At 39.6% G+C, this 15,969-nt stretch overlaps 1 protein-coding gene across 2 annotated transcripts in view; it reads left to right on the top strand.

Moving 5' to 3' along the window:
- The first annotated feature begins 12,860 nt into the window (after window positions 1-12,860).
- RALYL (RALY RNA binding protein like) overlaps window positions 12,861-15,969 on the top strand; it is a 302,850-nt gene continuing 299,741 nt past the window's right edge. For both annotated transcript variants that reach the window (XM_044424344.1, XM_044424342.1), the window contains exons 1-2: window positions 12,861-13,125; window positions 13,980-14,066. The gene's annotated coding sequence lies outside the window, so the exon portion shown is untranslated. The remainder of the gene's footprint in view (window positions 13,126-13,979; window positions 14,067-15,969) is intronic.

Raw genomic sequence — 15,969 nt, 5'->3', positions numbered from 1 at the left:
TAAATAAATAAATAAATAAATAAATAAATAAATAAATAAATATTCAGGAGAATTGTGAGATAATCCCCTTGTCGAAAAGAAAGCAGGCAGAGAATACTGCTGAGATTACTTGCTAGACCTACTTCCTGGGGTGGTCAGACACAAGTAACCAGGCTCCAGTGGCTCCATTGCTCAACCAGGTCACCCCGCTGGTGTCATGGGATACGGAGCTGTAGCAAGCAGGGTGAGTACACCAATTGCTGTATTAAAATGTGTCTAGGCATTGGGAATAGGGGGGAAACAGAAGCAGACAATAGAAAGGGGGTTGGGATGAGTCCTCCTTACTGCACTCAGTAACTTGTGGTATTTATTGGAACCTCTTCAGAAAAAGGTGCAATGATGGGCAAATTATATTATTTCCTTGAAAAAGCAACAGGGAATCCTACAAGAAGCCCTGGAGAGTGCACAGGGAAGCTGAGTCCTAACAGAAGAAGGAACTACAGTGTTGGCTGTTTGGTGAGACATAGAAGACAGGGCAGGTGGTGAAGTAAACCTAATCCTCATAAAGTTAGATCACCCCTCACTCCTCAGGACTGGGATTCAGGAACATGGAACAGGGATATGTGAGATTCCAGTGATGAGGATGAGTGAACTAAAAGAGAGGAAAATGTGTGGTTAATTGGACAGGTTAAAAATAAATTCTGATAAATAAATAAATTCAGATAGATAGATAGATAGATAGATAGATAGATAAATTCTGATAGATATATAGTAGATAGACAGATAAATAAGATGAAGAGCCCAAGAAAGAGGTGTGATGCTTAATTATTAACAAAACTAAATGCCACCTGGAAGACAGGCACAAACTACTTGAATGGTGTGAGATTCCAGTTTGCAGGAATTAGGTGACATTACAAAGAATGCCAATCAGTGTCCTAATGAACTTCTCAATGGGTGGTTGGTAAGGCTTTGGGATCAAAGTAGCACAGGATTGTTTATGAGCCATGCTTTTTTATAGCTCACTGTTTGATGACACCATGCTGTCAGGGCCCACAGAGCAGGCGGCGTGGCAATGATTAAATGTAGTGGTGGAGCATATGTGATCCCAAGGGTGCTGCAAATGCATTGGGTCCCTTTGTCAAGGGACTTTCATTAAAATGGCAAGTTTCTGCTAATTAAGAGGTGGCTGGGTGGAGTCTGTGCAGAAAGAGTAAGGTGGAAAGAAAGTTCCATTGGACTTTTGGTCACAAAGGCTGCCAGATGCTGCAGCAAGTTACTTGCCCTTTGAGTGCCAACTGATAGCATGCTACTGGGCTGTAGTAGACACAGAGAGACTCACTGGCTATAATCTGGTAATGATGAAATCCAGCATACTCATTATGAATTGGGTGAAAGATGAACCAGCCAATTCTCCTGTTGGCAGAGCTTAGTGATCTGCAATTGCGAAATGGAAATGGTACACCTCTGAGCAAGCTTGTTCCAGCTTCCAGCAAGTGAACGCATTGCAGGAACAGGTATTAACCCTCGCAACAGTGGGAGAAGTGGTGGAGACAGCTGAAGCAGAGCCACTTGGAAAATCTCCTGTAAAAGAGGCTCCTCCTTATATTCAAGTTGTTGGCAAATCTACTTGATTTACTAATGGCTCAGTGAAGTACCAAGGGGGAAAGTGAGTGTGGCATACTATTAACTCTAAATAGCAGACTATGCTAACACAGGGAAAGGCAAATCTAGCCAATATGCGGAGTTAATGGCTGTGCTTATGGTGAAAGAACATGCTGTAAGCTACAGGAAAAAGCAGTATATGTTTATACACATGCCTTGACAGTATACAAAGGTCTTACAATGTAATTTATGAAGTGGAAGTGAAAGGAATGGCATCTTTTGTGGAGATAGGGATTATGGCAGCACATTGATAGTCTCTTCCCACAAATATGAATTCATGTGGAACATGCAGTTGGGCTCTTCAGTAGTACCACGGAAGCCATGTATAATCAGGCTGTACTGGCTTGTGTGAGGGCAAGCCTTCCAGTTCAGAGTCAAGGGGATAAAATGTTAATTGTAGCCTGATGGGCTTGCGAGAATTCTGGACATTTGGGGACCAAGGCTACTAAAGAATGAACATTGCAGCAGTGTTCCCTGCCTGGGAGATACTACCAATGCAATAACTGCTGCCAGTGAACTGAATTTGAATCAAAAACAAATTAATCTTTCAAAGACCTCCTTGGGGCACTTGCACAGACATAAAGACCTGGGCAGATCTGGCAAACATTACATTGGTCCCCTCTCTCAGTCTGGGAGATGGCAATGCCTCTCAACAATGGTGGACACTTACACCTACTTGTGCTAGAGTTACTCAGAAGAGCAAAACTGAAATGTAGAGAATAGATTCATGCTGACCACTAACTTACCACTTGGACTTGTATGTGCTCCCTTTCAAGGCTAGTTGTGAGTGATCACATACAGATGGGAACTAATATGGTAAACTGCAATAATGTAAAATCTCTGGAAATCATCGAGACAGTTGAAACTCAGCTCAGGCTTGTGTGCCCTTCAGTCCTGGGCAGGCTGGGTCAGACCAGGTTCCACTCATGGGTTCCATGGCAATGGAAAGGGTCTGAGCAGATGTTCTCTGTTTATGCGGTCTTCTTTGTTAAGCAAAGAAATTTCAGTAAAAAAACACAACCATTCCCTTTCTCACTTGCATGCTCATCAAAGTGCTCGCCACTTGGTGGTGTGAAAATAACCTTGGCTGTCTCCCTCTTTTTTGTTCCTCATATTTAATCCATTGCTGTATTTTGTCACTTCAAATTCTCCTTTGTATTTATTGTCACTGCTCATAGTCAGGATAGAATTTTAAAAGGCAATGAATAACACTGCAAATATAGAGTCCTTTCTCTTTGCCTTTTCAGTAAGAATTCTTATTTACACCCTGGTCACCTTGATTTCCAGAATGTCTGCTTCAGTTCCTTCATATCTATCCAGCAATCTGCTTATAGCCATGATTGCATGACAGCCTGCCTGGAATACCTATACTAGCTTTCTGTCTATCCCTGAATCCAGTACAAGATCCTTGCCTATGTTGCCTACACCATTACCTTTGTCAGGAACTGCCCCAACTGAAACTCCAGTCTGTCTTTAAAGTGTCCAAAATGTATGGAAGTGCCCTCTATAGTTAACCATTGAATTGGAATTAGCAGCTTCTCAGAAAAGAATCTTCTGGACCTATATTGACCTAGTTGGACATTGCTTCCTTCTGAGTGTTGTTGTTAGTTGTGAAGTCATGTCCAACCCATCGCGACCCCATGGACAACATTCCTCCAGGCCTTCCTATCCTCCACCATCTCCCGGAGTCCACCTAAGCTCACACCAACTGCTTCAGTGACTCCATCTAGCCACCTCATTCTCTGCTGTCCCCTTCTTTTGCCATCTATTGTTCCCAGCATTAGGCTCTTCTCCAGGGAGTCCTTCCTTCTCATTAGATGGCCAAAGTATTTGAGTTTCATCTTCAGGATCTGGCCTTCAAAAGAGCAGTCAGGGTTGATCTCCTCTAGGACTGACCGGTTTGATCAATTTGTGGTCCAAGGGACTCACAGCACCACAATTCAAAGGCTTCAATTCTTCGGCGCTCAGCCTTCCTTATGGTCCAACTTTCACAGCCATACATTGCAACTGAGAAAACCATAGCCTTGACTATACACACTTTCGTTGGCAGGGTGATGCCTCTGCTTTTTAGTATGCTGTCTAGATTTGCCATGGCTTTCCTCCCCAGGAGCAAGCATCTTTTAATTTCTTGGCTGCAGTCCCCATCTGTGGTGATCTTGGAGCCCAGGAAAATAAAATCTGTCACTACCTCCATTTCTTCCCCATATATTTGCCAGGAAGTGAGAGGACCGGATGCCATGACCTTAGTTTTCTAAATGTTGAATTTCAAGCCAACTTTTGCACACTCCTCCTTCACCCGCATCAAGAGGCTCTTTAGTTCCTCTTCACTTTCTGCCATGAGAGTGGTATCATCTGCCTATCTGAGGTTGTTGATATTTCTCCCAGCAATCTTAATTCCAACTGGTGATTCCTCTAGGCCTGCCTTTCTCATGATGTGCTCTGCATATAAGTTAAATAGGTAGGAAGGGCTAAAAACAGATTTTTATTGCATTTGGCCCTTGCTTGAGCAACATGTTTACCTGAACTGTTGTATTTCTGGTGCTGAGCTTTGGTTTGGACTCCTGGCTTCTTTCCTGTTTCAACCACCTTATTGTTTGTCCTTAAGTCCTGATTGCTGGTTGCCATTTATAGAATCTTGGTCTAGACTCTTCATGCCCCAACTATGACACTCTCCTGCTCTTATAGCTCAGTGAATACCTTCCACATTACCAGGTCCATCTCCATTAGTAATCTGTAGCCATTCTGCTTCTCAAGTAAGTCCATCCTTTCTCCCTTAGAACCACCATGTGGCTGTGACTCTGAATTCCTAAAACTCTGCGATGCTTCTAACATAGATCTTTTCTCCACAGAACCCCCATGAGGGGAAAATGCCAAGATGCAACATTTATGTAGATTTTTAATAAAAGATCTGTGGGCTGTAGGTGACAAGCATATAATCTTTGGTTCATAGATGTTTCCTGTATAAATCACATGGATGTAACTTTTCATGTATACCTCTCGGTGGGCATTCTTCTTTAGAGGAAAATTGTAACATCAAAATCGAGCTCTTGTAGTCTTTGATCTGGAAGATGTGTGCATAAGTGATGAAGGCCATGTGTGAGAGAGATGCTGCTGGTCAGCATCTGCAGGGGGTTCTGGCTGTTTGAAATGTCATTTCCCATTCACAGGGAAAATTAAATAGCTACGCCCACTGTGCCTGGGGTTCCACTTTGATCAGAGGTCCTGTGAAACAATATATATTATACTGTACAAAAGTATGATGACCTTTTCCAGTATTAAACAGATGCAGCTTGACTGAACATGTTCTGAATCTTTAGTAAGATTTTTTTATTAAAATATGCTTTTGGCCTCTATACAAGGAACATGGTATTTAATTACTGTAAAAGTCGAGTGCTAGCAAATCACAAATTTGGAAGGAATTTAGAAAAGTGCTAAGCGAATAACAGAAATGTCTGAAGATTCTTTGAGTTATATACCAATATTTTCATCTATGAGTAGTAAAATGTTTTGATTCTTGCTCTGTTTTACTGTCACAGTAGAACAGTTCCTTTTTCTATCTCACAGCAAGCATCCACTTTTAGCCTTAGACTTCCTTCATCTTCTCTTCTTCATTCCATACATCCTCCTGAATAATGTGTTTCTGCTATGAATATGGACATGTCCTAGACAGTCACTCTGCAGATACAATGCTACAACTGGCTATAGTCAATCCCAAGCAAAATAACATCTGGTCAGGGTGAAGCTAACCCAGTCCACCATGGTTGTAGAAAAACGACAGTCTAGGACAGCTCAGTTAGGGTTAATGCTGTTTACTGTAGAATGAGCTTGATAATATATCATCAATCTTGCTTGGCTAGATTCTCTGTGGTGGTAAAGTATTTCAAGTTGGAGGAGACCTTGTACATGTTAAATTTACATGTACATTTCACAACAAAATGATAGAAAGAGAATGATATTAAGTCATTCATACTATTACTGACTGGATTGTCACTGCCTGAATTCACATGATCACAGAGGAAGAAATAAGCCATGGTGGTAACAAGCCACCTAGAACCCATGCAGTGTTGTAGGGATCTGGATGGTGCATTGCCACATGTTTACATGAGATCACAAGCTGTGCTGCTGAGGGTAATTACACAAATCCCCTGCATGTGACGGGTATGCACAGGGAGGAAGGCACAAGCTATTCAGGCTTTGCAATCATGCAAATTGAACCAGTGTGTCAAGTGCAACTCGTTTCTCCATCGGTCACCCAGTTTGAAATTCCAAGAATTTACATTTTCATTAAAATGTGGTGCTGGCACTGGTGAAGACATCTTTGGCACTATCTGTTTTGGATTTACTTCAAAAGGCATCACAAGCATTTGGGATTGCTCTGAATGTTGGCTAAAATAACTTATAAAGTTAACATAAAGTAATGCTGAATTCTTATAATTATTTACCAAGGAATAATCCTATTGGCCCAGTGGAACCTACTGCTGAATAGAGTTTTGTGGGATTGTACTTAAAACAATACAGATTTCAAATTGCATGCCATTTTGGATGATTTAAATGTAACATGGTATTTTTGTCTATATCTTTATATGGTGCTCTAGGCAGTGGTTTGTATTGTTATTTAGTGACTCCCTTGTGTCTCCAGGGTAACAAATGAATAATACAACAATAAAATACAGTAGTAGCCTGCTGCCATAGTTCCATGGGTTGTGATCTTTTTAGATCTTATAAACTAAGCAAGATCTTATAAACTTAACAACAGACGCTCAGCAGAACTTAAGAGCAGAGCAATAAAAGGGGAAAGTATCTGTGACTGTAGGTTTTGAGGCATACATCAATTACTCATTGCATTTAGCCAGGGAGAGGGCTCCCCTAGGAATAAACTGCTTTGTCATCATCATTGACCCAATATGCCTTTTTATATGTTGTCCTCTATCAGGCATGGATTACCACAGAACAATCTGATTGGTGTGGCACTGTTGCTAAAGCTAAGTTGGTCTGAGTGTGGTCATTTACAACATCTTGAGTTCTCATAGAAAAAGGGCAGGATATAAACAAAAACAAGGATTTTCACAAGCAACACTAATATTGCATTGCTTTCATTGGATCACTGTTTCCTCCACCTTTTATTTTTTATGGCAAATTGGTCTGCCAATTCCAGTTCTTTAATTTCTAAGCCATGTTTTCTCTTTTTTGATTACATATCCTTTTTTCTTGGTTAAGACCCATGCTTCTTCATTTGAGTGCTGCATTGTTTTAAAGGCACAAGTGTTTGGAAGTTTTCATATGTACGAGGGGTTGTCAAAAACTTTCCACACTTTTTTTTGGTGCAGTCTATAAGTTTCACAGCCATCTTCACCACTCTTATACTAAATTGCAAGGGCAGCTGGCTTGCCAGACAGACTAGTCACATGACACCCTCAGACACACCAATTACTCCTCCACCCACCTTCACCGTTTCCAACAAAAATATAAAAGTGTGAAAATTTTTTGAACACCCCTCATATTTACATGTTGTTTCAATTCTTTCTCACTTCCAGCAATAAAAAACAATAGATACCCAAAGTATTTGGAAATTTCATAAAGTTGTAAAAGGAAGTTCAAAAGGCAGCATGTTTTACAAATCTTTTTGAAAAGGAAAACCCACTAGAATTATTTTAGTTATTGTGTTCAAATCTATTGAAAGTGCCTGTTTAGTTAGCATTGCTCTCATCCTTACTTGGCTGTGTTTGCTCTCAGGGACATTACTACAAAGTCAAATCTGATTGGCTATATCACATTACAATGTTATCCTATTCACTATGTGATCCCATTGGTTGGGAATGTTTGTGTGATTAATTCAGGACGAAGAAGCAGTAATTAGAGGAAGAGAAATAGCACAGAAACAGCTACAGCTACAGAAAATAATGTTAGCAGTTAGGGTCAAAAAATGGGGAACAGTGTTGCAATTAAGAAACTTGGGAAAATATTTTTGTCTCCCAGAAGAACTAATTTCAATCTGAAAATATAAAATGGATAACATAGATCTACACAACTGAAAATCTTTCAATTATAATGTGATTGAAAAATATAAATATGATATATTTTATAGGCAAATGTAGAAATGGTATGGGTTAATCAATGCCATTGCCATTTCTATGCATAATCATAGTTACAGCATGGGATAATCACAAATTGTCTCTGTGTTAAGATTTTATACATTGATTCTCCAAAAATAACAGTTTTGAATGGAATTTATTTTCTATTTTAATCAGATTTCAGTTTAAAAACAGGAAGGTATACTCTTGACATAATTATGATAGACAATATAGTAATAACTTATAGGTTAATATTTACATTTTAACTTAAACTATAGGCTAGATGATGATTTCTTATAATGATACTTGGGTAAAGCTAATGAATTTTTAATTTGAATAGTGAGCTGTATTAGAACTAATATTTTAATCATATAATTTGAAACACTCTTTCAGGGTAGCAACTTTAAAAGGCAGTGGCATTATTTTGTTTCAGTTTCTAGAGCCAAAGAAGCTAAGTATTGGGAATAATACTTACTACATTCAACTAAATTAAAGTGGGATTACATCCAAGTAAACACACAGAGAGATTTAAGGCTAGTTAATGACAAATAAACATTAACTATTAGAAGAATTGTATCTTTGAATAACCAATAATAAAACATTTGCTTTGTTATTAAAATTGAACTAAGTTTGATTCCTGGTATTTTCAGGTTGGACTGCGGGGAAAATAAAAGAAAATAAAACAAAACAAAAACTCCACAACTTTGCCATAAACATTGGTTAAAAAATGTTACATATTTATGTATTTATTAGTATACTGAAAATAGCTGTGCTGTATTGCCATGGAATATTTATAAACATTCTAACATTGTACAGATATTTACAAACATTTACAAGCATTGTTCAATACTTAGCACAAAACCCTACAGTAGTTTTCTCCAACTGGATTATTTGGCTGGCAGATCCCATCAACCCCAGCCACCAGGGTCAATTGTGGGAGATATAATTCAAAGCATCCGAAAGGCATCAGGTTGGAGAAAAGGCTGGCCTAGAGACCAATGGGTGAATATTTGGAGAGCCAGTGTGGCGTAGTGGTTAAGAGCGTGGGACTGGGACTCAGACAATCTGGGTTCTAGTCCCCGCTCAGCCATGGAGCCATCTGGGTGACTTTGGGCCAGTCACAGACTCCCAGCCCAACCTTCCTCACAGGGTTGTTGTTGTGGGGATAAGATGGAGGAGGAGAATGATGTAAGCTGCCTTGAGCCCTTTGTAGGAAAAAGGCAGGATATAAATAAATAAATATAAGCAAGAAGGGGTGCAGGGAGTAAGGGAAACTGAACAGTGCATAAAAATTAGAAATAAACTTTTCTGCACATATCACCAGAAGCCATATAAGGGCTTTATTGAAGTATGTAACTGCATTTCAAGCAAAAATAGCTGGGACTGTTCAGTAGCAATGTTCAGTGTTCATGGGCACCTATATCTTCAGATCATAAGAAAACATTATCCCTCCCAGCCATCTGTTCTGTGCCTCATGACCTATACTGTACAGTACACTAGCTAGACTATCAGTTTGCAGCATTGACTCCATACTGTGCTCTTCATCTTTTGAATAATGAAATAGCAAAGCATGGTCCTCTGTATGATTTCTTTTGTATCAGCAATAGTATCATAACCTGCAGTTAAAAGTAAAGTATTAGAGACTTGTAAGTTCATTTCCCCTGATTTTCACAGCCTTGGTTGGGTTGAAAAATAGTAGCCTTGCTGTAAATTTGGATCCCTGTTTTCCCACACAATACTATTTCCAGATATTAGCTTGGCCAATACATTTTTAAGGGCCAAGTTGCCAATCTTGGTTACACATGCAGAAACAGAACAACATTTTAACCACTTTACACTGCATCACACATATAGGTGATTTCAGAATTCCAAGGAGGTAATCCTGCAACTGGAACTTCACACATCCACATCTGTAGACAGAGTCCTCTATCACAAGAGAACCAAGAGAAGGGCAGATGTCCAAGCACCCTGCTATACAACACCAAAGTGCAGCAGAGACTCCAAGAAACCAAAACAGTTGAGCTGCTCTGTTGTTACTTGCATCAGCCACTGCTGGTACTGCACCATTCCTGGCCTCATTTTCCTATGGTCTTACATGCAGCACTTCCCTCTTTCAACATCCTGCTACATGCTGCTGGACTAGCAGAAAAGAATAGTTTAGGATTCAACGGTTGATTGTCTGAAGCTCTATAGTCATCTACTGTTCCTATATATTTTTTTCTCTATAATCATCAGAGGTGTTCTGACCATGCAGAAGTGGGTGCATGAACAGCTAGCAACTGTAGGATTATGTTCCAATAGCAAAATTCTGCTCTTACAAACATTAGTAGCAAAATTCCTACTGAGAACAACAGAGTGCAATTACAGTCAAATTATATATTCTTGATGAAATATACTAGAAGTCCTAAATATTATTCATTTAGCTATGGGCCCAAGACAAAACAGAGTTATATATTATATGCATGTTATTGTATTTACAACCACCCCCCAAATATAGACATTTAAAATCCCTAATGCTGCATTACCAGGAAAATGAACAAAAGATGTAGATGCTTCAAATTAGGACAAAATCCTTCATACAAATAAATGTCATTGATTAACCAGATACATTCTCTCATTGATTCAAGCTATGTAACTTATTTAAAACATAACCATTTGATACGTCCATGCACTCCTTGATGCAAATAGGCAAATGAGAAAGACATTTAACATACTGACACATCCATGTCATGATGCAGAATATTTTTGACATATATGTATCTGTGTGCATGTATGAGTGTAGAACAGTGCATAGCTATTAAGTCAGATTCCTGTTTTCAGTGTAACATTTCAGCACATTTTTTTGTCAGAGAAGAATGTTACATGTCTGTAATATTGATATTTGTCCTCTTATGCATACTTATTTACTGTAGAATACAGCTCTGCTGTTAATTTCCAAATGTAGGGGATAAAGAGAGCTGCTGAGAGATTTGGGAAAAGCCATAACGTAGGTTTGTTATGAGAGAATAAGAAAAAAACCCATTATTATTATATTATTCATTCTGAACTCCATAAAGAAAACTTTAGGCAGAACAGAGTCAAAATACTATTTCCTAAGTGGGATTAAAAAATGAAAGAAATGAAAAATTGAAGTTAAACAAAAAGCAAGCTTTAATTAAAAGTAAAAAAAAAAAAAGGTTTGAAATACTTTTCTTCATAGGACCAAACAAACTAGTGATGTAGCTGAATAATTTAAAAACATGGAAAATAATTAAATTTGAATATGATAGGACAACAAACCAAAATGATGTAATCACTCCATTGTTCAGGATTATAGTATCTGATTATGTAATGGAATTATTTCATTGAATGGTTTGACTGTATTTTGTAATCTCAAACATTCTGAATGTTTCATGCGTGTTATAATGCATTTGAAGATACAGTTAAAACTGTATTTATCAATAAAAAGGACATTGCAATTAATTAATAAGCAAGCTTGCACCTGGCACCGTAATCCTCACCAAATTTAGAGACATCCAGTTGACTTTAATGGAACTTAGTTTCAAGTTAAGTGTCACTAGAGTTACAGCTTAATAATATTACAACTCAGTCCTATAATTGGAAGTTCAGTTACTCACTGAACTCACACTGAGATTTATTCCTAGTAAATTTGTTTAGGATTGCAGCCATAATCCTATTAGCTGTTTCACTGGCACTGTCTTTCTTCCCAGCACAGGCAAAGTACAAGTCAAAAGATTCTGCTGCATATTTTGCAGAAACCATTTTGAAAATTATTATTACTAAATTTCTTCTACATGTGGACAACCAAGGATTGAAATTAGGACATCAGCGTGAACTGGCAGCGTGAACACAGACAAAAAGGAATAATTGTTTCCAGTATCAAATAGTTTTTCTCAGCTCCAGAGATTATTATTTTAGTGTCAGAATTTGGCTTTAGAACAGTAAAAAGTCAATGAGTGCTTTTTCCCCCCTCAATGCTGAATAACCATCATAAGCCCCACACATGTGGAAGCAGTGGGCAGGACTCCAAAAGCAGAGAATCAGACTTGCTCCCCTAGTTCACTCTTTGGATGGAAAGCAAGCAAGCAAGCAAGCAGGTAACACTGGGTTGTAAAGAGCACCTTGACATCCACTTCCGTCATACAGGTGGTGGTCCTTTAGATAACCAGCACGATCAACCCATCGCTCACCTGCCACAGGCACACAGTACAAGCCTTTCCTTCGACATGCTTCAGGCTTGTGTTCCACACAAGCACGATGGATGTAGTTCTTCTGAGCATGTCTGTCTCTCCTAGGATGCAATGTTTTGTAGTAGAAATTAACCCACATTCTTTATAGAGGATGGAGAAAACAACTAGATAGCTCCATCCAGAAGAGCATTCCTTCTCCTGTGAACAAAGTGGGTTATTTTTATTGTAAATGGAAAATGACCTGATGAATGTTCGATGCTGGTCATCAGGAAACCCAAAAAGCAGCCATGCGACTCGTTAAAGATACAGGGTGGCATAAGGTTTTGTGGACTGTGACATCATAGTTTAGTGGCTTCTAAGTCTCCCAGACCTTCTCCCACAGTAAATCTGTTGCTCTTTAATGTGCCAAATGAGATGCAGCTTTCTATTTGTTGCAGTTGTTGCTAAAACACAAAATGTAAACTTCTGGAATTTTGTTGCCGAGGAGCAACTTTAAGGCGAGGCAGCAGCAAGTTGTGGAGTTTGTCTGTTCTAGTCTCTCCGTCATTCGCTTCCTCGCCGACACGCACACACGCGCGCGCGCGCGCACATACACACACGGAGCGCGCAACGGTGGCAGCGGCAAGTTGAAGCTGCCTAACCTCACAGTGTGCGTCCCTCTTGCATGCACATGCACACACACGCGCGCGCGCGCGCGCGCGCGCTAGGCAGACGCTTGCACCCCGCCAGCGGGCGCCGCGAGGAACCTCCTTCCCCACCCCGCGCTCCTTGCGTCGCTTTTCGCCCCCGCCTCTCTCCTCTCTCGCGCCCTCTCGCCGGCCGTTGTTCGCTCAGCGCGCGCACGCGCGCGAGACCGAGCGCGTGTGTCTAGTGCGGCGCGTGGGGCACCTGCTTGTCTGGCCGCCGCCGCCGCCGCCGCCGCTCCTGCCGCCGCCGAGCCAAAAGCTTCTTGTTGTGCTGCTGCTCGCTGCCGGTTCCAGTCTCCTCCTCGCCGCCGCCGCCGCCGCCGAGCTGTTGCGAGCGAGTTGGGCTCCTCCGGTGGGGTTTACCCCGTCCCCGCCTGCTCCTTCCCCCTGCCTGCGAGTCAGCCTGGCTCCGAATCACGTGGCAATTGCCTGAGGCAGAGACTAAAGAGGAAAAAAAAGCGCCTCATTCCTTCTTCCACCGCCATACTGTATTTTGTAGTAACTCGCATTTTTATTCCTTCCTTTTACTCCCGCTCGGTGAGTACCTTCCACTGACATTCTTGTCTTCCTTTTTTGTCCTGTTTTTTTTCCTCTTCCTTTTTTGTTTTTGCTGCTTTTTTATTTTTTAACATCTTTGTTTTCATGGATTTGATCCTTTTTCTGATGACAAGTTTTTTTTTCTTAGCATGCGATGGTTTACTAAACTGGGAGCAAAAGGTGTTGCTGGAACTGGAAGTCACTAGGAAGCTAAAGAGGAAAAGAAAAAGAGAGCAGAAAAATAGACTTGCCAGTTCAGCAACAACGTAAATGCATATACATTAGACGTATTTATATATATGCAACTGGTTTTGTTGTGGCAAAAAGCTATGTGAATTATTATGCATATTTTTTTAAAAAAAAGCGATGAGAAGTGGGCTTGTTGCTTAACTCTCTTTTGCAGAGATTTTTGATGACGTTATTTTGTTTTTTGGTTTTTGTATATATATATGGGATTTGCAAATGCATTTTACAGCAATGTTTACAAAGAGTTTGTGATCTTGCTATATTGGTGCAAGGCACTGAGCAAGATATTAATTTTGTTAAATGTTTTTTGTTTTGTTTCCTTTTTTTGGATACCTCGTTGCAATCAGCCTTTTTTCTTCTTTTTTCTGTTTTTGATGCCCGTTTATAACGTGAAACTTTTCTTGCAGCTTTGGTACTGTTGATAATTTTTAAATCCACCCCCCCCCCTAGAAATACTATATTGCCAAAAAGAAAAAAAAGCCAAACATAATGCCTTTCCAAAATTTCACTTTTTTATTCTTCTATACCAAGATAATTTTATGATAATTATCATAATGTTGATAGATATACACATATATACCAATAAGCACATTTTCAAATGATGGCAGTGGAAGGTTTTCCTGGAGAATGAAGTGCGGTTTGGTTTCCTTGTCAACGGAAGATGAAGTGAACAACTGAACATCTCCCCAGTGCAGGTACTTCAGCTCCTTGTAGGCGTTTCCACTCTTTGCAAATTACATTATGAGATTTTTGTCTCTCTCCCCCAAGTCAGAGCTCTTAAGCCTTAGCTGCAGAGGTGTAAGCGATGAAATGTAGATGAAGCCTGATACTCCTTTTCTTTTTAAATGGATGCAAAACAGCATACTAATTGTGCACAGGTTATTGAAGTGGCATGGTCTGGGTACCTAAAGGGGACTTTACCTGAATGGAACACGTCTCACAGTCAGGGACTCCTCGATGTGGTTAAGAAATTGACAATGCTCGGACTAGATTGCTGTAAGAAAGAAAGATGTTGGTTTTTGTTATTGTCCACTAGGTGTCTGAGGCAGAGATTCAGCAGCATCCCTTTGAGGCAGTTGCTGCCTGAGCTTGAGACATATTTCTGGCACACACATGCACACACAAACCCAAACCCTTTCTCCCTCTGAACTTAGGGCCTTCTTATCAGAAAGGAAGGATTGTTTTTGCTCTCACCTTTCAGATTCCAGTAATAGAGAATAAAAATTGATTATCAGCAAATAGTTGATTCTTGTTTTCATTTGGGCTTGTATAGCGTTACTGGTTGCCAGTGAGGGGAAAGTGGTTACTTTCTATCATAGTTAATGATTGGGCAAGACATGTGTAACTTTACCTGTTATACGGCTAATTGCTTAAAAGAGTCTGGAGACATGGTGATTTAAAAGGGCAGGATTAATGAATATATGGTTGGGAATGTTTGTAGCTTCCCTATCCCACCAAGCCTTTTTGAGCAAAGACCACAGTAACTGTATGCATAGTCAGAATTAGAATGTTGGAAGTCTGCAGGGTTGCTGTTTTATATGTTTAATGCTTGAAGTGATTGTGTCAAATTCCATATAGTTCTTCAGAGAATGTGCTATTTCTTTAACTCATTCAGGCACAACAAGTGTGCAGTGTGAAGTTTTATGTTTTTAACCAAATGCACAATAGTTTATTTAATGCAGCAGCTTTGAATCTGTTTGAAATTTCTACTGTTTGAAATACTTTGCACATGCATATACGATGATGAAAGAGTTGGTGTATGCAGTGAGTGCTAATGCTGCTTGATATATGGAAAACTGAATTACATCACAGAGTAATACTATGTAGACGAACAGAGACTGTATTCATACTTCTTTTTCCAGGGGCATGCAACAAAAATTGTCCAGCAGTTTAAGAAAAGATTAGAATTATCATATAGCAAGATTCCTTAGGAAAATGTGATTTGGGGATTACAGTTTTAATTTAGACAGGTGGCATTTAGCCTGATATGCTGAATTAACATCTCAAATGTAAACATATTAATGTTGTCACAAGTCTATTTATTTTGATGAAACTTTTCTTGTAAATATGTTTAAGGGTACAGTGCTATATATATGCCCTTACTGGGGAGACACACATCCTTTTAAACTCAGAGAAACTTATTTCTGAATAAATATACATAGGATTGTGCTGCACAATTGATATACTGATATGAAAACACACACACACACACACACACACACACGGGGGGGGGGAGAGAGAGAGAACTATATTTCTATCTGCTTAAAGTATTTGATATAATAGCTCAGTCCTAAAAACATTTACTTAGAAGTTAGTTTCACTGCAACATGCACAGGCTACTAGCTACAGATTGTGTCATTTATTTGGAGTAGTTACTTTTCTGGTCAGTGATACGTATTTTGAACTGCATAATTTAGGCTTCCAAACCATCAATCAAGGTCTGAGCAACCTTTCCGTTTAGTCAACATTTTTAAATGCCTTCAGTGTAGGATGTTTTACCAGTCCAAGTAGATTGGTACTTGGATTGTACTTCTCCTGTTTCATAGAGTAAGGCAGATAAGTATGTTTTCTCAATAATTTTAGAAAGTTATCACTTGG

The sequence above is a fragment of the Varanus komodoensis genome, unplaced genomic scaffold, assembly GCF_004798865.1.
Source record: "Varanus komodoensis strain SLA01 unplaced genomic scaffold, ASM479886v1 scaffold14_1, whole genome shotgun sequence".
Taxonomy (NCBI): Eukaryota; Metazoa; Chordata; class Lepidosauria; order Squamata; family Varanidae; genus Varanus; species Varanus komodoensis.
Note: the sequence above shows the minus strand (reverse complement) of the source record. Positions and strands in the feature narration are given on the sequence as shown.